At 38.5% G+C, this 21,384-nt stretch overlaps 1 long non-coding RNA gene across 4 annotated transcripts in view; it reads right to left on the bottom strand.

Annotated features, from left to right (window-relative positions):
• The window catches only part of LOC139075759 (uncharacterized), a 592,181-nt gene that overhangs the window by 552,028 nt on the left and 18,769 nt on the right, over positions 1–21,384 (bottom strand). The gene's annotated exons all lie outside the window — the stretch shown is intronic.

A 21,384-nucleotide genomic window follows, 5' to 3' on the forward strand; every position in this document is an offset into this window, starting at 1 on the left:
TACCTGTATTGACTCAGCACTTTTGAGAGGGGGTCTAATTAAAGCTGTCAAGTGTTAATGCAATTAGTCCCGAAAATTAACTTTAATCAAAATAGCTAAGAATAAATATAAATTAACAACTCTACAGGTGTAATCAGTAATATCACTCAGTTTGGTCATTTTAATATAAAAAATGTTCATTTCAATTATTGAAACACATAGCTATCCTTAGGCCTACAGGATTTTACCTATGTATTTGTTTACACATATATATGTATACCTGTGGTGTTGTGAGCACCTATAAAATTGTCTTTACAATATTTATGATTTTACTTTGTGCAGTCATGTACCATATGTCCTATGTAAAAAGAGATAGAAATAAAAATTCCTGAATTGTATTCCTGAGTGGAATAAAGATGCATAAAGGAAAAAAGGAAGAAGCTGGTGATAGGATAGAATATTTGAAGACCTCACAGAAAGAAAAATTAAATACAATAAAACAAAGAGACATTGAGTGGGAAAAGTAAGGGAAAAAAAGGAGACTAGATTATAAATTCCTCCAGAGAATGATTCTCGTTTTCTAGTTCTTTTGTACCTACCCTCAACACCTATGTTGCTGTTTAACAGATGGTGGGCTCTCAATAAATGCAGCTGACTTGCTGGGAAGATACAGCAGTAAGCATGTCAGCTAAAGAGAGAGGAAATGAATGTGTGGGCAATATGCAGCATGGACCTTGTTCATTCTCCATATTACCTGATGGATATTTTCACTTCCCATATCATCGATGAAGTGTTATTGGTTTTAATTTTTTTATAGCCCCAAATTAATATCTCAATCATAAACTATTAAGACAAGTGCAAATTTCTTAAGATGAAAGTGACTAAATTTCCAAAAGAAAATTATTTCTCAAGATCCTATCCAAAAACAAACACACAAAATAAAACAAAACTACAAGACAAATGGATAGTACAAAAATGTTATGTCAGGTGACATAGGCCTTAAAAACAAAGGCTCATTTTCTGATAATGGGCTTTAGAGATTCCTGTAGTCAACAGGCTGAACAAGAACAGGCCCAATTCTCAAGATACTAAGAAGAACTATCTACCTACCCTTCTTTCTCTGCCTGCAATCAGAATTGCAGAATTCTTGTTGAAGGAAATTGAGGTTATATTTTCCAGCCTTGGAAATGGGGGATACTGTTTTTTTGAAAGGAACACACATATCAAAGCTGAGGCTTACGTATTCAGCCAATAGAGAAATGATTTTCCAGAATATTGGGCTTAAAGGTGCTTAAAAATATACATCCCTTCTTTCCAAGGCCATTACCTATTGTTCTTCTAGGAAGGCATGAGAGTAAATCTGTCAACCGAGTTTGGCAACCAAAGATCATAAAAGAAATTATCCTTCCGAAGAACAGCACTCAATATATTTTTTAAAATTAGTCAGATCCAAGAGTGAGAACTGCAAAATTTTCTCAGTTCATGGAAACATAAAAATTTAAATTCAAAGAAGTAAACTTGTAGTTATTTTCATTACCATGGAGAATATAATACTTCAGAGGTGACATCTCCATTACCAACAGGTACCATAATAAAGTTTGTAAAGCATGAAAAAAGACCTTTTTTTGAAATTCATGCAAAAGGAGCATAATTATATATCATTAAGAGGCAAGAACATTTAGGAGACAGTATAGTCCAGTACAGTAAGGGTATGAGTTTGAATCTCGTGTGTCATTCGCTAATTACGTGACCACAGGCAAGTCACGTAACTTTTCTGAAATACAATTCAGTAAAATGGGATTGTTATTATAAGAAAAACTGCAGTGACCTACAGTTTCTATCTCAGATCTGTTTAGGGAAGAAAGTCCTTGAGATTCAAGTTATTTCTTAGCCCAACGCCATAAAAATTCTTAAAGTAGAAATATATGCAGGGAATTTCAAAGAACAAACGTCAAGTGCTTTTGGCGCATAAAATAAGACCATGTCTAGGTGTGTATGAATATGTTAAATATACATTAAAAATTTCCCAGAGTCTCCATAAGAAATGGTTGGTAGCGCTTCTCTCTGGGAAGTGAGACTGGGAGTTTAAGGAGAGGAAGAGCACAAGGGAGATTTTAACTTTCATTTTATTCCCTTCTGTAACGTTTAAGCCTTTAACAACGTACATATATTATTATATGATTCAAAAAATAATTTGGAAGACAAACGAATTATCTCAAACATCAGTATGAGGTAATATATCTTTTCAGTATATGAAAGTAATTAATCCATGCTCCCTTTCTCACAAAGACTAAATGATCTATGAAACTTAAAGTATAAAAAAATTATCAAAAAGAATTCATTTCTAATAGGAGATTTAATGGCAATAAATGATTTTTTAACAATGCCGTGTAGGTACATATTGCCTTTGGACTAATGATTGACATTTGCGCTGCAAAATAGTACAACATATTCTCAACATTTGATCCTTAAAACATAATCAACCAGTACTGTCACCACCACTATTTTCATAATGATGAAGACTAAAAACACTTTAGAAAAATGGAAACACTTTTAGGATAGAGAGCAGGATCATTCTTATTTATCTTCATATCTCCATTGCACAACACAATGTTTGGCACATGGTGAATCTTTAATAATTAATTGTTGAATAAATAAACAAATGAATAGGTGAAAAATGAATGAATGAATGATACAGAAATATATCCATTCAATACTTGCCCCAACTGTTAGTGACCATATTGGAGATATCCACCTTTTCACCTTCAGCCCCATTCTGCTTACAGAACTTTCCCCAGCCCCTTAGAATGAATCTTCTCTGCTAACTGGCCAATGGCTTCTGCTCCTGATCTAAGCTGACTGGACCAGGGGTGGAGACTGCCATGAGCTAAGCTAATAGATTCTCTTACTTGTAATTTGCTTTTCTCTGTTCGACACTTGAACAGAGAAGCCAAATTTGGGCCATGTGAAAATGGAGGAAAGAAAGTCTCAGTCTCCAGAGACAGAGAAAGATATATCTAGAACTCGAAAGAAGACACGAATTCCCTCATGAGGCTCAACTACAATTAGTCCTGTTGGGTTTTCTGATCTATCAGTATTCCTTCCAAAAATTCACTATTATTTTAAACTTTATTTTAAGTGGGTTTCTGTTCCATGCAAATTAGCATTGAAAGGTACCACCACAACTATCTACAGAATCTTCACTATTTGCTCTGGCTCCTCCCACTATTAACATAGATGAATTATACATATTCGTATCTAAAGTATGTACATATTTGGTGGCATGCTAAAGCTGGGTCATACCAGCTCTCAAGAGCTAGTTACCCACATCTCTTCTCAACTCTGCATTCAGTGAAATCAGCCATGATGGGGACATTTACACTACTGAAATTGGCAAAAGCTACAAATCAGGATTGTTTCTTTCCTCAGAAAACTGGTTGTTAAATACCAGCATACAACTTTCTTGACCTCACTGTCTTCGCCAAGAAGTATCATCCTATTTCTTTGCTATCCTTTTCAGCAAAACATATAAAAAGTGTTGTGCTTAAATATTTTTTCCACTTGAACCCTTACAACGAAGCTTTTGTCCCCACTACTCCACTTAAACTGCTCTTATCAAGATATCCAATGACTTCAACATTGCTAAATTCAATGATCAACGCTTAGTCCTCATATTACTTCACTTATCAGCAGCATTAGACCCAGCTGATCATTTTTCTCCCCCATCACTGGTCATTTTTTCTCACTCTCCTTTGCTGGTTCATCCTCTTTCCCCTGACCTCTTGTTACAGGCTCTTAACATCAGTCCTGATATCAGTTCCCCCACATTAGACCCAGTGTATATGGGGTTAAAACTAAAACCCACCACCCCCTTTCCTGCTTCTCTAGCTCCACTCATATGTAAATACCTGTTTCTTTAAACTTTGACTCCTTGAGCTTTACAACTAAATGGGAGTTACAAATTGTTAAAAGCCCAGGTGGCCTGGAGTTGGAGGCACACTAAAGTTTAGCTAATCATGTGTCCTTGAAGTTTGCCAGGAAAGCCGCTGTCTCAAGAACATCAAGGAGCGGAGGCTTCCCACGCTGGAACCCGCCTCAAACAGGAAGACAAGACAAGAGACAACAGCGAAGGATGCCCACCTGCCATCCTCATCCACCTATCACACCATCCCCCACCCCCCTCCACGCCCCCCCGCCCCCCTCGCCTCGCTGCAAGCAGCCTCTCAAGGCCAAACACAGGCTGGTGGGAAAATGCCAAACTGCACAAGCAGCATGTTCCCCCTCCCCTACCCAAAACCCCAAATAAAAATCCCTACCCATTCCTCATCGGGGAGCTAGCAACTTTTGAGGCATGAGCCCTTGCTTTGCTCCCTGTGCCTGGCATAATAAAAACCTTTCCTCTTCCACTCAAGACTCTGTTCTCGTTATTTGGATTGGCATCGGGTTCAGAGACCAAACTTTCGGTTATACTCTCAATGTTGGAGCACTCCAGGGCTCAGTCATTGGCCCTATTCTCTTCTTGATCTACATTCACTGCCTTGATGACAACATTTCAGACTCATGGCTTCAAATACCTAGAGGCTCAAGTTTCCTCAGTCTATATCTCTAGCCCAGACTTGTCTCTTGAATTCCACACTCTTAAATCCAACTGACCACATCTCTACTTGGATATCTAAAAGATGTCTCAAATTCAGGTCCAAAACTGAACTTCTCATCTTCAATCCAAAGCCTGTTTCACCAATAATCATACGTCTACGATGATGGCAACACCATTTTTCCAGTCACTCAAGCCAAAAACCTTGGAGTCATCATTGATTTCCTTGTTACTCTCATACTCCACACTAAACCCACTAGGAAATCCTGTTGGTTCTACACTCAAACTAGCTCTAAAACATGACATGTTTCACCCTATTCCACTGCTGCTAGCCTGGTCCAAACCTAGAGGCTGGATTAGTCTAGGAGTCTCCAATAAGGCCCTGTACTGTATTGTTAGCATAGTCCCCATATTGTTTACTCTCAGACACAAAAAGTCAGACCAACCCTTTTAAAAGTAGAGTCAGTTCGTGTCATTTTTCTGCTCAAAACCCTAGGACTGTACCCTAGTTTGATCAGAGTAAAAGTCAAAACCCAGATAATGGCCTACAGGCTCTTCATGATCTAGCCTTCTGATAACTTTCTGATATTATCTCCTAGTACTCTCCCTCGCACTCACCCCTTCCCAGCCACACTGAGGCTGCACGTCGTATATGCTAGACATGCTTCTGCCACTGGGCTTTTGTTCCATCTGTTCACTTTGCCTGAAACCATCTTCTCCTATCTATGAACTTGGCTTCCTTAAGGCCTTCCAGTCTCTTCTCACATCTTCCCCTATTTAATATATAGCAATTTATTCATCAACCTCCTACCCTCCTTACCCTGGTCTTCTTTTTTCACTTCTTTTTTATTGCACTCACCATCTCCTAATCTACTTTATAATTTACTTTTTGTTATGTTTACAGTCTGCCTTTCCTCACAGAATGCAAACTCCACGAGGGCAAGGATTATTGTCTGGTTTGCTGATGACCCAAGTAACTAGAATAGTCTGGCACCCAACAAATTCTCAATAAATATTTGTTGAACAAAAAGTTAATGAGTGATCAACAAACACCATCAATGGCAAAGACCCTACTGAATTTATAACATAGAAATAAATCTGTAGTTATAAAAATTACAAATTTTAGTATTCTTTCCCTAATGAAATTTGAGCTTCTACAGTTTTCTGGTGGAAACTTAAAATTCACAGAAGAAATGTAGCAGTATTCCCACAACTGTACCTAAACCTCTCTCATATCTGGGACTCAAATCCCGGGCTCTTAGAGGAGCTCACAGCTCCTACAGGAGTTGTACATTTATCAGTGGTGACACAAATGGGCCCGTGTAGTATTTTGTACATATGGTGTTAACTTTTATGCTTTAATATATATGCGCAATATGTCTAAATTATACTTGCTCTAGGAACCATCACTTTTATTTTACTGACTTTTGTGTATTTAAAACCTCAGGCATAATATAGTATTGAATTAAAGTTTTTTTGGTTGTTTAATTTCCACAGAAGTAAGAAAAAGAATAATCGTTTTAACATTCAAATTTCTTCATGGCTTATACAATGCAAAATTCTCCCAAGTTTAGGAAGTGCGTGAGAACTTAGAAAATGGATGGGAGGTCCCCAAACATCTCTGCATCAACTTCAAGTAGGTTTCTAACCATGCTGATTATGCCCAGTTCATTTAAAGTATGTTAAATAAAAGAATAAAGTATGGAGCTTATGAAAATATTGATGGAATATACTCATTCCAACATGAATTAAAAAGTTATTGTAGTCATAGGTTGCAGTCATTTCAAACTGAACCTTATTTTATACTCTTCAATTTAATCTTACAGCTATTATAACACAAGAAAACATCGGAAAAAGTGTTTAATTAATTTTAAACATCATATGCCCATTTAAACAACAACAGAAAAGAGTTAACACAAATATAACGAGGCTAAAAACCTGAATTTGAAAGGAAACATAAAAATCCCTAACACAAAAGAATAAAAATTAAGAGTATTGTGAATGCCATAATAAATTGATTAGTATTAACTATATTAATAACTAGCTGGGATAACTTTTAAGAATGTATATAACTAACTGTTATGTAAATATTACATACATATTCCTAAGGAAGACTTTGTAAAGGTTTGTAAATATGTCAAAGTGAAATATAATTCTACAAAATAGGAAGATTGATTGAATAAAACATCTTCCAATACTGTTCCGAATGGACTGTATTCAAGTTCACTTTTGTCTACAGCCAGCAGAAATTTTATCACGACTGAACTACATCACATCCCTGGCCACAGTTTCTATGCGTGCAGACATGAAGACCTCAGGCTCGGGCTATAACCCATGGCAAGCATTATAGTTGGGGTAGTGGCATGGCCCAGATTTTCCAAAATAGTTTCAATTTCAAATATTCTTTCTCCACTTATCAGTTTGTATGAACCAATGTTTTGTTCAAACATGTAGCTTGAAAATTCTCTTTGCCTATTGTAATTCTAAATTTACAAAAATTAAGAAATAATTTGGATTAACATATATCAATCCAAAAATAAGATTTCAGGGAGAACATATGTATTAACCTCCTTAATGCAACACAACTTTTTTTAGCTCTTTGGCATCATCATTTGTATACAAGCAATGCACTAGTAATAACCAATTCTTATCTTCTGTTTATTTATTTATTTTTTGCTTTTTTTTTTTTTTGAGGAAAATTAGCCCTGAGCCAACATCTGCCTCCAATCCTCCTCTTTTTGCTGAGGAAGACTGCCCTGAGCTAACATCCATGCTCATCTTCCTCTACTTTATATGTGGGACGCCTGCCACAGCATGGCTTGACAAGCAGTGTGTAGGTCCACACCCAGGATCTGAACTGGCAAAGCCAGGGCCACCAAAGGGGAACATGCAAACTTAACTGCTGTGCCACCAGGCTGGCCCCTAATTCTTATCTTTTAGATCTAACAGGATCTCTACTTGAAAAATATTAGCTGCAAGTTTTTGTGAATGAAAATAAATTGCAATTTTTAAAATTTCACAATTCATTTTCACTAACTCAGACAGGCCTTTCCACCAACCCCTCAGATTAGTTTAAGTTAAATAAAGTATTGGTTTAAAAAAATCTAGATGGGGAGGCCAGCCTGGTGGCATAGTCATTAAGTTCGGGTGCTGTGCTTTGACAACCCAGGGTTCACGGGTTCAGATCCCGGGTGCAGACCTATATACCGCTTATCAAGCCCGGCTGTGGTGGCATCCCACATACAAAATAGAGGAAGATTGGCACAGATGTTAGCTCAGGGCCAATCTTCTTCACCAAAAAAAAGAAAAGAAAAGAAAAATCTGGACAGTTACTTAATCAAATAACAAATACCTGAGCAGGCTGCTCAAAATCATGTTCACTGATAAACTCACAGTCAGATCCAAAGACAAGAGCGTCATCAGCCTTTGCTATACATAAAAGACTCCTCCAGGGAAGGGGGCAGAGCAAAATGGTGGGGTGAGCTGACCCGGGATTCTCTCCCCTCCAAAATACAACAAAAGATTGGAAGAACTGAATTTCAGAGAATAAACATAATGCCAGCTCGTTAGAGACCTACAGTACCAAGAAGGCGGAGATCATAAACCTTGCTTACACCCTCGGAGGCGCTGGAACGGTAGGAGAGAACATCGCTCCCTCCCCTAGAGTCTGCGATCGCTGCGGCGTGGGTCAGGAAGGAGCAGGGGAGGGGCCGCACGACCGGGGGATCATCCAGGACACCTGCCGCTGATTCAGTGGAGACCCGCTGATGGGGGAAAGCTTCCGCCCGCGGGAACCCCATAAATCAAGGGCCTTGGGAGACCAGAGAACAGAACTGATCTGAACCCAGACCGGAGCGTGTGAGTAACAGCCCCTCCCCCCCAGCAAAGCCAGTGGGTGCAGCCATCTTGCCCCAAGGTGGAGAGCTAACACGCCACTCTCGACCCCCATCTAGTGGTGACAGGTGGTAACTGCAACTGAATTCCACCACCATGAGAAAAAAACGCTCCTCTACCATCCAGCAATTTATAAAAGCCCCAGACCAGAAGGAAAACAATAAAAACATAGAATTAAGTCCTGAGGACTTGGAATTAGGTAAACTAAGTGATAATGAATTCAGAGCAGCTATAATCAAAAAACTCAATGAGGTAGAGAGAAAGATAGAGAAACAAGCCAATGAGTTCTGGAGTTACTACACAAAAGAGATTGAAATCATAAAGAAGAATCAAACAGAATTACTTGAGATGAAAAACACAATGGACCAGATAAAACAGAGTACGGATTCCCTCAATGCCCGTGTAGACAACATAGAGGAGAAAATTAGCATAATCGAAGATAGACAGGCTGAATGGTGCCAGACAGAGGAAGAAAGAGAACTAAGAATTGAAAAACATGAGGAAAATCTCCAAGAGATAATGGATTCAATGAGGAGTAAGAACATAAGGATCATAGGAATTCCCAAGAATATGGACAAGGAAAATGGAGCAGAAAGTGGGCTTAACGAAATCATTGAAGAGAACTTCCCAAATCTAGGGATCGACGGAGAAATGTGTGTAGAGGAGGGTTTTAGATCTCCTGGATTTGTCAATGTAAAAAGACCTACTGCAAGGCACATAGTAGTAAAGTTGGCAAAAAGGAAAGATAAGGAAAGAGTACTCAGGGAAGTAAGAAAAACACAGAGAAAAACCTATAAAGGAGCCCCTATCAGATTGTCAGCGGATTTCTCTACAGAAACCCTACAAGCTAGGAGAGAATGGAGTGACATACTCAAAGCTTTAAAGGATAAAAATCTTCAGCCAAGAATACTCTATCCAGCAAGAATTTCCTTCAGATATGAGGGAGAAATTAAATCTTTTCCAGACAAACAAAAGTTAAGGGAATTTGTAACCAAAAGCCCTCCATTACAAGAAATCCTCAAGAAGGCTCTCATACCTGAAAAAAGAAAAAAGGGAGAAAGGGGACACAATCCAAAGAATAGGGAGACCGATGGATAGAACCAGAACAGGGTAGCAAATATTCAACTATAGCATTAGGGTAAAGGCAAGGAAACTACCAAAACAAGGACAATCTTAGCACTCTAACTACGAATTAATAAGACAAGTTGGAATAAAAAATGAAAATAATTATTTAGGAGGGGAAGAGCAAAGGGTCTAAATCAGTATTGGTCAAGTAAGTAAGAGACCACCAGAGAATAGACTATATTATACACGAGATTCTAAATACAAACTTCAAGGTAGACACTAAAATAAAGTACAGAACAGAGTCACAAATCATAAATAAGGAAAAATCTAAGAAACCCAGCATAAGAAATTGCAGTATTAAATGGGTAGTCTAAAGCAAACAGGAAAAGAAACGCAGGAGAACAAGATAATGAGCGACAGATTAACAGCACTAAGTCCACATGCATCAATAATCACTCTCAATGTGAATGCATTGAACTCTCCAATAAAAAGACACAGAGTGGCAAAATGGATTAAAGAACAAGATCCAACAATTTGTTGCCTCCAGGAAACACACCTCAGCCCCAAGGACAAACACAGACTCAGGGTGAAGGGGTGGAGGACAATACTTCAAGCAAATAGCAAGGAAAAAACGGCAGGTGTTGCAATTCTCATATCAGACCAAGTGGATTTCAAAATAAGACAGGTAAAGAGAGACACAGAGGGACAATATATAATGATCAAAGGGACACTCCATCAAGAAGAAATAACGCTTATAAATATCTATGCACCCAACACAGGAGCACCAAGATTCATAAAGCAACTATTAACAGACCTAAAGGAAGATGTTAAAAACAACACAATAATAGTAGGGGACCTCAACACCCCACTCACATCAATGGACAGATCATCCAGACAGAAAATCAACAAGGAAATAGTGGAGCTAAATGAAAAACTAAAACAATTGGACTTAATAGACATATATAGATCACTTCACCCTGAAAGAGCTGAATACACATTCTTCTCAAGTGCACATGGAACATTCTCTAGGATAGACCATATGTTGGGAAACAAGGCAAGCCTCTACAAATTTAAAAAAATTGAAATAATAACAAACATCTTCTCAGATCATAGTGCTATAAGGCTAGAAATTAATTACAAGAAAAAAGCTGAGAGAGGCACAAAGATGTGGAGACTAAACAACACACTACTGAACAAGCAATGGCTCATTGAAAAAATTAAAGAAGAAATTAAAAAATACCTGGAAACAAATGAAAATGATAGCATGCCATACCAACTCATATGGGATACAGCAAAAGCTGTATTAAGAGGAAAATTCATTGCAATACAGGCACATCTTAACAAACAAGAAAAATCCAAAATAAGCAACCTTAAAGCACACCTAACTGAACTAGAGAAAAAAGAACAAATGAAGCCCAAAGTCAGCAGAAGGAGAGAAATAATAAAAATCAGAGCAGAAATAAATACTATTGAAATGAAAAAGGCAGTAGAAAGGATCAATGAGACAAAGAGCTGGTTTTTTGAGAAGATAGATAAAATTGACAAACCGCTAGCCAGACTTACAAAGAAAAGAAGGGAGAAAGCTCAAATAAACAAAATCAGAAATGAGCGAGGAGAAATAACCACAGACTCTGCAGAAATACAACAGATTGTAAGAGAATACTACAAAAAACTATATGCCAACAGAATGGATAACCTAGAGGAAACGGATAAATTCTTGGACTCCTACAATCTCCCAAAGCTCACTCAAGAAGAGGCAGACAATTTGAACAGACCAATCACAAGGAAAGAGATTGAAACAGCAATCAAAAACATCCCAAAGAATAAAACCCCAGGACCAGATGGCTTTCCTGGGGAATTCTACCAAACTTTCAGAGAGGACTTACTACCTATCCTTTTCAAGCTATTCCAAAAAATTAGGGAAGATGGAACACTTCCTAACACATTCTATGAGGCCAACATCACGCTGATACCAAAACCTGACAAGGACACCACAAAAAAAGAGAACTACAGGCCAATATCACTGATGAACATAGATGCAAAAATTCTAAACAGAATTTTGGCAACCAGAATTCAGCAATTCATCAAAAGAATCATACATCATGATCAGGTGGGATTCATACCAGGGACACAGGGATGGTTCAACATCTGCAAATCAATCAACGTGATACACCACATCAACAAACTGAGGAATAAAAACCACATGATCATCTCAATAGATGCAGAGAAGGCATTTGACAAGATCCAACAGCCATTTAGGATAAAAACTCTGAACAAAATGGGCATAGAAGGAAACTACCTCAACATTATAAAGGCCATATATGACAAACCCATAGCCAACATCATACTCAATGGGCAAAAACTGAACGCCATCCCCCTGAAAACAGGAACGAGACAAGGATGCCCTCTATCACCACTCTTATTTAACATAGTACTGGAGGTCCTGGCCAGAGCAATCAGGCAAGAAAAAGGAATAAAAGGAATCCAAATAGGGAGGGAAGAAGTGAAACTCTCGCTGTTTGCAGACAACATGATCTTATATATAGAAAACCCCAAAGAATCCATTGGAAAACTGTTAGAAGTAATCAACAACTACAGCAAAGTTGCAGGGTATAAAATCAATTTGCATAAATCAGTAGCATTTCTATACTCCAGTAATGAACCAACAGAAAAAGAACTCAAGAATACAATACCATTCACAATCACAACAAAAAGAATAAAATACCTTGAGGTAAATTTAACTAAGGAAGTGAAGGACCTATATAATGAAAATTACAAGGCCTTTCTGAGAGAATTGGATGACGACATAAGGAGATGGAAAGACATTCCATGTACATGGATTGGAAGAATAAACATAGTTAAAATGTCCGTTCTAGGATGACGACATAAGGAGATGGAAAGACATTCCATGTACATGGATTGGAAGAATAAACATAGTTAAAATGTCCGTTCTACCTAAAGCAATCTACAGATTCAACGCCATCCCAATCAGAATCCCAATGACATTCTTTACAGAATTAGAACAAAGAATCCTAAAATTCATATGAGGCAACAAAAGACCCCGAATTTCTAAAGCAATCCTGAGAAAAAAGAACAAAATGGGAGGCATCACAATCCCTGACTTCAAAACATACTACAAAGCTACAGTAATCAAAACAGCATGGGACTGGTACAAAAACAGGTGCACAGATCAATGGAACAGAATTGAAAGCCCAGAAATAAAACCACACATCTATGGACAGCTTATCTTTGACAAAGGAGCTGAGGGCATACAATGGAGAAAAGAAAGTCTTTTCAACAAATGGTGCTGGGAAAACTGGAAAGCCACATGTAAAAGAATGAAAATTGACCATTCTTTTTCACCATTCACCAAAATAAACTCAAAATGGATCAAAGGCTAAGGGGGAGACCTGAAACCATAAGGCTTCTGGAAGAAAACGTAGGCAGTACACTCTTTGACATCAGTATTAAAAGGATCTTTTTGGACACCATGCCTTCTCAGAGAAGGGAAACAATAGAAAGAATAAACAAATGGGACTTCATCAGACTAAAGAGCTTCTTCAAGGCAAATGAAAACAGGATTGAAACAAAAAAACAACCCACTAACTGGGAAAAAATATTTGCAAGTCATATATCTGACAAAGGCTTAATATCCATAATATATAAAGAACTCTCGCAACTCAACAACAAAACATCAAACAACCCAATCAAAAAATGGGCTGGAGACATGAACAGACATTTCTCCAAAGAAGATATACTGATGGCCAATAGGCACATGAAAAGATGCTCATCATCGCTGATCATCAGGGAAATGCAAAATCAAAACTACACTAAGATATCACCTTACACCCATTAGAATGACAAAAATATCTAAAACTAATAGCAACAAATGTTGGAGAGGTTGAGGAGAAAAAGGAACCCTCATACACTGCTCGTGGGAATGCAAACTGGTGCAGCCACTATGGAAAACAGTATGGAGAGTCCTCAAAAAATTAAAAACAGAACTACCATACGATCCAGCCATCCCACTACTGGGTATTTATCCAAAGAGCCTGAAGTCAGCAATCCCAAAAGTCCTGTGCACCCCAATGTTTATTGCAGCACTGTTTACAATAGCCAAGATGTGGAAGCAACCTAAGTGTCCATCAACAGACGAATGGATAAAGAAGATGTGGTACATATATACAATGGAATACTACTCAGCTGCAAAACAGAACAAAATCATTCCCTTTGCAATAACATGGATGGACCTTGAGAGAATTATGTTAAGTGAAATAAGCCAGCGAGAGAAGGATAATCTGTGTATGACTCCACTCAGATGAGGAATTTAAAATTATGGACTAAGAACAGTTTAGTGGATACCAGGGGAAAGGTGGGGTGGGGGTGGGCACAAAGGGTGAAGTGGTGCACCTACAACATGACTGACAAACATTAATGTACAACTGAAATTTCACAAGATTGTAACCTATCAGTAACTCAATAAAAAAAAAAAAAAAAGACTCCTCCAGGGAACAACAGCTCTTCTAGAACTTTCTGCATAGGTCCACTTTGATATTAATTACCACTCTTCTTTGAGAATTTCCTAACAGCAAATAAATACAAAGAACAACGAAAATATCAAGGAAAGATTGACCCTAAAGCTATGACTGCTCTAGTTATTCAGCTTTACTTGTACCCTGGTGGGCAAGAAACCAAGAGTGTGCTAAACTTACTGGTCCATCAGCTCAGAACCCAGCACAGGAAGAAGGTGAGCAGGCCGTAAAGTGAAGCGGGATGATGGGACCAGAAATAAAATTGCCCACTCTCTCTCTTCTCATGGTTATTGGCACATAGATGGTGGGGCAGCTCACCCCTGCCTGCCATCTTGCTTTCATTTCTCCCTTTGTTTTTCACCTCCATGATTTTCTGTTAACTTCCTATTAACATCCATCAGAAAACCTAGCTCCAGTTCTGGCCAGCCTAAGGGCAATAGGTTGAATTGGGTCATGGAAAATATGAAATAAGTGATCTAGTTTCCACAGGTCTTCATGGACTGAATGGAAATTATTCAGAAAGCACTGAAGGAAATAAATATTCATATTCTATCTTTCTGTCTGTATTTCTCTCTTTCATGGTCTTTTTGTATTTGGTTTTTTTTTTGTTTTTTTTTTTTTAAGATTTTATTTTTTCCTTTTTCTCCCCAAAGACCCCCGGTACATAGTTGTGTATTCTTCGTTGTGGGTTCTTCTAGTTGTGGCATGTGGGACGCTGCCTCAGCATGGTCTGACGAGCAGTGCCATGTCCGCACCCAGGATTCGAACCAACGAAACACTGGGCCGCCTGCAGCGGAGCGCGCGAACCTAACCACTCGGCCACGGGGCCAGCCCCTGTATTTGGTTTTTATGGGAATCTGTATCTCTAAGGAAACCTTTTTTTAAAACCACAGCCAGTATCTGAAATATCTTAAGCTAATGATAATATGCCAGACAGAGGGTATGAATGGGTCGAGATTTATAATTTTTAGTGAATATTTTCAAAGTTTCTCTGGATAGTGAATATTGTTTTATGGTTAATACAATTTTTTTAAAAAGTCACCTTCAATAGGACATGTACAGTGGTTGAAATATGACATGTTTCTGATGAGAAAAGCAGAACCAGAGAAAATAAGGAAGGCAAAAAAATAAAATCAGGCTTAACACATAATTTACATTTATTCAACAGGTATTCATTTGCTCAAAAAATTATTGAGGGCCTACCCAACGCCAGGGAAAAGAAAAATAAACAAATACGTTCCCGCCTTCATATTATAGTAGCAAGACAGACAATATCCCAAAACAATCAATTAATAGTGATAACCGCTATGAAGGAAAACAAAGCTGGGAAAGAGAGTAGAGTTGGGGTGCTGCTTTTGAAAGGGTAGCAAGGATGTTCTATCTGAGCTGGTGACCTCGGGACAGCGCAGGGAATGAAGACAGGAAGCGAGTCATGCATCCGTCTTCCTGTGCCGGTAAAGGTATTCCAGGAAGAGGGAGCAGCAACTGCAAAGGCCGTGAGCGGTCTGAAGAGCTGCAAAGAACCAGTGGGATGGAGCACTGGGGTTGATGGGAAGAGAGATAAGCAGTGACATTGGAGAAAGAATCAGGGATCAAATCACATGGGGCCTGCGGGTCAGGATAAGTCTTTGGATTTATTCTAAGTGTGATAAAAACTCATTGGGAAATGTGCCATTATTTGATTTACTCTTAAAACTTCACTGGTTTTCTAGGCTGAGAACGCACTGTAAGGGGACAGGAGTGGAAGCAGGAAAACCAGTAAGGGGCTAATGCAGGAGGACAGCCAAGAGATGATGGTGACCAGGACTAGAATGGGGAGGCAGAGACTGGGAAGAAGGGTGAACTGTGGAGGACACTTTGAAGGCAGAGCCAGCAAAAATTAATGAAAGGCCTGAATATGAAGTCTGAAAGAGAGAGGAGTCAGGGATGAATCAAGGTTCTGGGACAGAACTACTGAATGAGTGGTGATGTTGGCATTTACTGAGATGAACAACACTAGGGGAGCAGAGGTTCGCAGAGCTGAGGCTAAACGGAAACCAAGTGTTCTGTGTTAAACATGTTAATTTTGAGATGCCTATTAAACGATCATAAGCAGGTGTAGCTTAGAAGACAGGTAGGTGCTAGAGATAAACACTTGGGGTCATCACCTCGTAAACAGTATCTAAGCTGTGGGAGTAAACGCGATTGCCTCAAGAATGAGCGCAGATCCAGAGCAAAAGACAAATAAGACTCGGCCCCAGAACACACCAATGTTCTGAGGTGGCACTGAGGAGGAGGAAAAACCCTGCAAAGAAAACTCGGGAGACAGCAGTGAGGTAGGAGGGAAACCAGAGTGTGATGTCCAGGAATACTAGCCAAGAAAGTGTTTCAAGTGTATCAAATGCTGTTGAGATGTCAAAGATGAGCACTGGAAATTTCAGCAGAGTGACAAGTATAAAAGCCTGACTGGAGCGTGGTCTAGAAAGAATAAGAAACGAGCATGCAGAGAAAACCAGTACCTTAGCAACAGTCTCTTGCCAAATTAGCAAAGCATCGCCTGGAATTGTATTATTTCCTGTTGTCCCTTTTAGTTCTTCGCTGCTTAATTTTCAGCATGGCCTCCAGTCATTTTAGTATTGCACTTTTGAGTTCAGTGTTTGGTGTTGCAGTAAAAGCTGTATTTTGAGCAGTTTAAGCAAGAAATAAAAGAAGGCAGACACCGTGCAGGCACTTCAGTTTAGGATTCTCCTATAAACTATGTTGTTGTTAACATTATACTATACTAGTTCATTATCTGATGTTAATATTTATATAGTTATTTTTTTTCTAAATCCGTCAAAGAGGAGAGGTTTAAGAGCTGCAAAACATGCAAATGACAGCATTTTTTAAAGTATATGTTGGATTTAATGAGTGTTAACTAGAAGTAGGCTTTGAGGACATCAGTTCTCTGAGATCATTCTGAAAGGGTAGGAGGAAAGCGACAGACTTAATGTGATTGCTGCAATGATTTCTCTTATTTTTCCTTTCCTTCTACCATCAAAAAATGAGCCATTAAACAGAGAGACGAAAAGTAGACTCTCATACCGAAAAGAATTTTACAGCTGTTTTCCTGTTTAAGTACTTCATCCTTTCTTCAACGTGCCTCTTATTGACTTTAACAAGAGTATTATGAATAATAATTACAAGTAACATTAAGTGAAAAAATAAATAAAACAACGAGCAAAACAGTTTCATCTAAATATATCTGCATGTATCCAAATTTTACTCACACGTAACGATCCAGTTCAGACAAACCTCCATCGAGACCTTCCCAATCTCTTCCTCTTAGAATAGATCTTTTTCACCTGTAAATTTTAATAATACTCCATCTTTAAATCTCATTCATTTTTCATTCATTCAACTAATATTCACCGAGTGCTTATAACAGTGGGCTGGCACTCTTCTAGGTGCTTCAGATGCATCAGCAAACAAAACAAAGATCTCTGCCCTATGGAACTGAGATTCTAATGGGGAACAAACAAGTAATTGACATCATAAACAAATAATCACGTGCTACTTAAAGGAGACAGATGCTGTGGTAAAATGACGTGTAGAGCAGAGGAAGGGGTACAGGGGGTTCCAATTTTTAATATATGTAGTGGTTAAAGTAGGGCTTACTAAGAAGGTCAAATCTGAGCAAAGACCTGAGGACTTGAAGAAGTGGAAGGAGTTAGCAATTTGGCTATATGGGGAAGAGCATTCCAGGCAGCAAGAAGGGCCAACAGAAAGAGGCAGAAGAAATACACCTGGCGTTTGGAAGGAACAGCAGAGACTAGAGTGCTCTGAGGAAGTGAGGGAGGGGAAGAATAGTAGGGAATGGGGTCTGAGGCTCAGGATGCGAGGGTTTGAGGGGGTAGATTATGGCAGTGAAATAGGGGCCATTCCAGAGTTTCAGCTGAGGCGTGACATGATCTGACTTTCAGTTCAGAAGGCCCCTCGGGCTGCTGTGTTGAGAAGAGCTGGGAGAAATAATAGTAGGGAGACCAATTAGCAGACCTTGGCAGTTACGTAAGCAAGAGATGATGTTGACTCAGACTCAGTGAGGACAGCGGAGCTGGAAGAAGTGGATGGATTCTTTTAACGCAGAACGTTTTAACTTTTGTCATATTTAAGTACACATCTCATCGCCACTTCTAGACTCTACACTCCTTGAAGCCAGGATTTGTGTTCATGCTTACATTTCCAACAAGGAGTGCTCAGTCATATTTTTAACAAATGAATGAATGGTCACTAGACAAAAAAATCCAGCTTCTCAATATCTCTGGCACACACCCTGTATTTCAAGGCATATTTATGAATGGACAATAGCACCACCAAGAGCATCAACTTTGAATAAGAAGAGTAAAAAAACCTACATACTGCATAACTGATGGCAAGATAATATAAAGGGAAAGATGTCCTTCATATACATGAGTGTTTTATTTAATTGCTTACAAGTTTCTAGCAGTAATCTACTGCTACTGCATTTTCCGTTTTCTCCTTAAGGTAAAATAGTAGCCAGGGGAGAGAGAAATTTCTAGAGAATACAGGTTCACAGTAGGTTTTGTCATGGAAATATTTATCATTATAAGAGCAAGTCGAATGACATTCCATAATGCTAACCCTCTCTGTAGTTAACACTGCAGGCAAGAAATCTATCTCTGTCTTCAAATTCCATTACAATAATAAAAAAAAAAACCCAACAAATGTATATAAAATAAATAACTTCTCTGATACATACATACGTATTTGGCATTACAATAGCCAAGTGATGCAATCATTTGCTATTAAATCATAAATTTCTGAAACTTCAATATAGCAAGAGGGAAATGCCTTCCGAAAAAAGTACCTATGATGAGATGACTATTCATAGTTACAGAATATAGCTAAAGAATTTGTCTTTTTAAATAAAGTGGTCTAGGTTTTAAAAATGCAAATCCAATTTGGGTATGGAGTTCAAGAAAAGCTGTTACAAGCAATGTGGAAATAATTTATGTGTACATATGAAAAAGCCAGGAAGGGAGCAGATTTCACTGTCTCTCTTAAAAATATAATGTCAGAGTCTGGGTTCTAGGCTGATACCATTGAGTCTAATTGAGTCTGTAATCTAGAGGGAAAACTTCATCTGTCTCTAAGATGTGTCCCCTATTTCCACTTTCTTTGGTAACCACTGAGAAGACTGAGTTCAACTTATAATAAATCTAATTGAAAAATATCAGCCTGAATTGGAGGTTAATGCTTTGAGACAGTGGTTCTTCTAGCTAGTCATTTCACAAATATTTACTGAGCACTTTATATTTCCTAGCAAAAAAGATACAGTCACTGCCTTTGAGGAGTTCAAATTTTATGAGGAAGAGACAAACATGCAGTGAAACAGTTTTACGGTGTTCAGACAGAGCTGGGCCCAAGGTGCTATGGTCACCCATGGTGGGGAAAGCATGACAAGACCTGGGGAGCCAGGGAAGTCCTACTATCGAGTTTTGAAGCATGAGCAAAGCTGGCCAGAGAAAGCAAAGAGAAAGGGAATCTTCCGCAGAGGGCAGGCACGATCATGGGCTGATTTTTAGAAGGACTGACCCAGCAGCAGTGCCAAAGATGGAGTGATAGAGGTAGATTGGAGGCAGGAGGATCACTCCAGAGGCTTAAAGAATTAAGATAGGAAATAATGAGGGTCTGAACATAGAAAATTGCAACCGGGATGGAAAGAAGGGGCAAGTTCCAGATATATTTAGGAAATGAACCAGAAAAGATGTGGTCTTGACTGATCAGAGAGAATGAAGGAGACAGAGGGGCTTAGGACAATTGCCAGGTCCCTAACTTGAGAGGCTGGGTGGATGGGGGGGCTGTACTCTAAGGAATGCAGGAGAAAATGCAAAGAAGAGCAGAGAGAATTTTTTTTAAAAATCAAAATAAAAGATCTGGCATGATAGGTATTTGAGATTATGGCTGAATTTACAAATACAAATTTATGATCTGAAGGCGTTCTACCCATTGAGCTTCTCCAAAGTCATGAATATTACAGGGATCATTGAGAAATACAAAAACTTCCTTCTTTCTCTCTGGTCTCCAGATGCAAAGTATTGACAAGATAGAAACTAGCAGACAGTATAGATTTTACATATTTGTGTGTGGTGAATATTTACCAATCTTAGACTTTCCATCATGCAATCAGAAGCATGACTTCTTCTTAAACACTTTTTTCTACTCTATATCCCACAACACAATCTTAGCATACTGTATTTTAGTGACCATTGACATATGATGGAACAGAGAGTAAAACAATAATAATTTTCTAAATACTTGCCTTTATTTACAAATTAATAGTTGTGACTTTTTCATTTGGGATCTTAATTTCAAGTTAATTCCACTCATTAAAATTGAGATACATTTCAGTACCCTGTGAAATTTCATTATTCAAGGACTTCCTCACCATAAAAAGAAGATGAAAATCTCTCTCTGATCATTTATCACTTTTTGCATTAGTATTGCCTTTTTTTTTTCCTGCTTCCAGATCTGCACTGGGAACATCAACAATGCCCATGAAATGAAGCCCTTCCCAGGCAGGACATTCTGAGTCAGAAATCTGATGTACCACTCTGCACATCTCCCATTAAATAATTTCTACAGTCTCAATAATAACCAAAACTCTTACATAATGCACACTAGGATGCTCTATTTCAAGATCTTTTATGCTAGAGACATAGATGAGAAAATTTTATGTCTTTATTATATATTTCTATACTCATAAATGAGTCGACTTTTGTTAGACTATGCAACTATGATCCACCAATAGAATGCTTCCATTCCAAATCTAACCAGATTTAATCTACCTATTATAAGGTAAGAAAGCCCTTTGTGCCCCAGCAATAAAAAGCATTTTCTGGGCCAGCCCCAGTGGCCTAGTGGTTAAATTCAGTGCACTCCACTTTGGCAGGCCAGGGTCAGTTCCCAGTCGCGGACCTATACCACCCGTGTGTCAGTGGCCATGCTGTGGTGGTGGTTCACATACAAAAAGAGGAAGACTGGCAATGGATGTTAGCTCAGGGAAAACCCTTCTCAGCAAAAGCAAAAAAGGCATTTTCTAAATCAATGTTTTTCAAATTGCAGGTCATGACCCATTTGTGGATCAGGAAATCAATTCAGTGAGTCACAACCAGCATTTGCACAAAATAAAATAGAATACAGTAGAGTAGATAATATCAGGAAGTATATATAAGGATATGTATGGTTTTATATATATGTATGTACTAGGTCCTAATGTAAATTATTTCTTACCAAGAGTTGCATTCAAAGAAACTTGAAAGCCACTGGTTTAAATAACCT

This window comes from Equus przewalskii, chromosome 14 (assembly GCF_037783145.1).
Source record: "Equus przewalskii isolate Varuska chromosome 14, EquPr2, whole genome shotgun sequence".
NCBI classification, from domain to species: domain Eukaryota; kingdom Metazoa; phylum Chordata; class Mammalia; order Perissodactyla; family Equidae; genus Equus; species Equus przewalskii.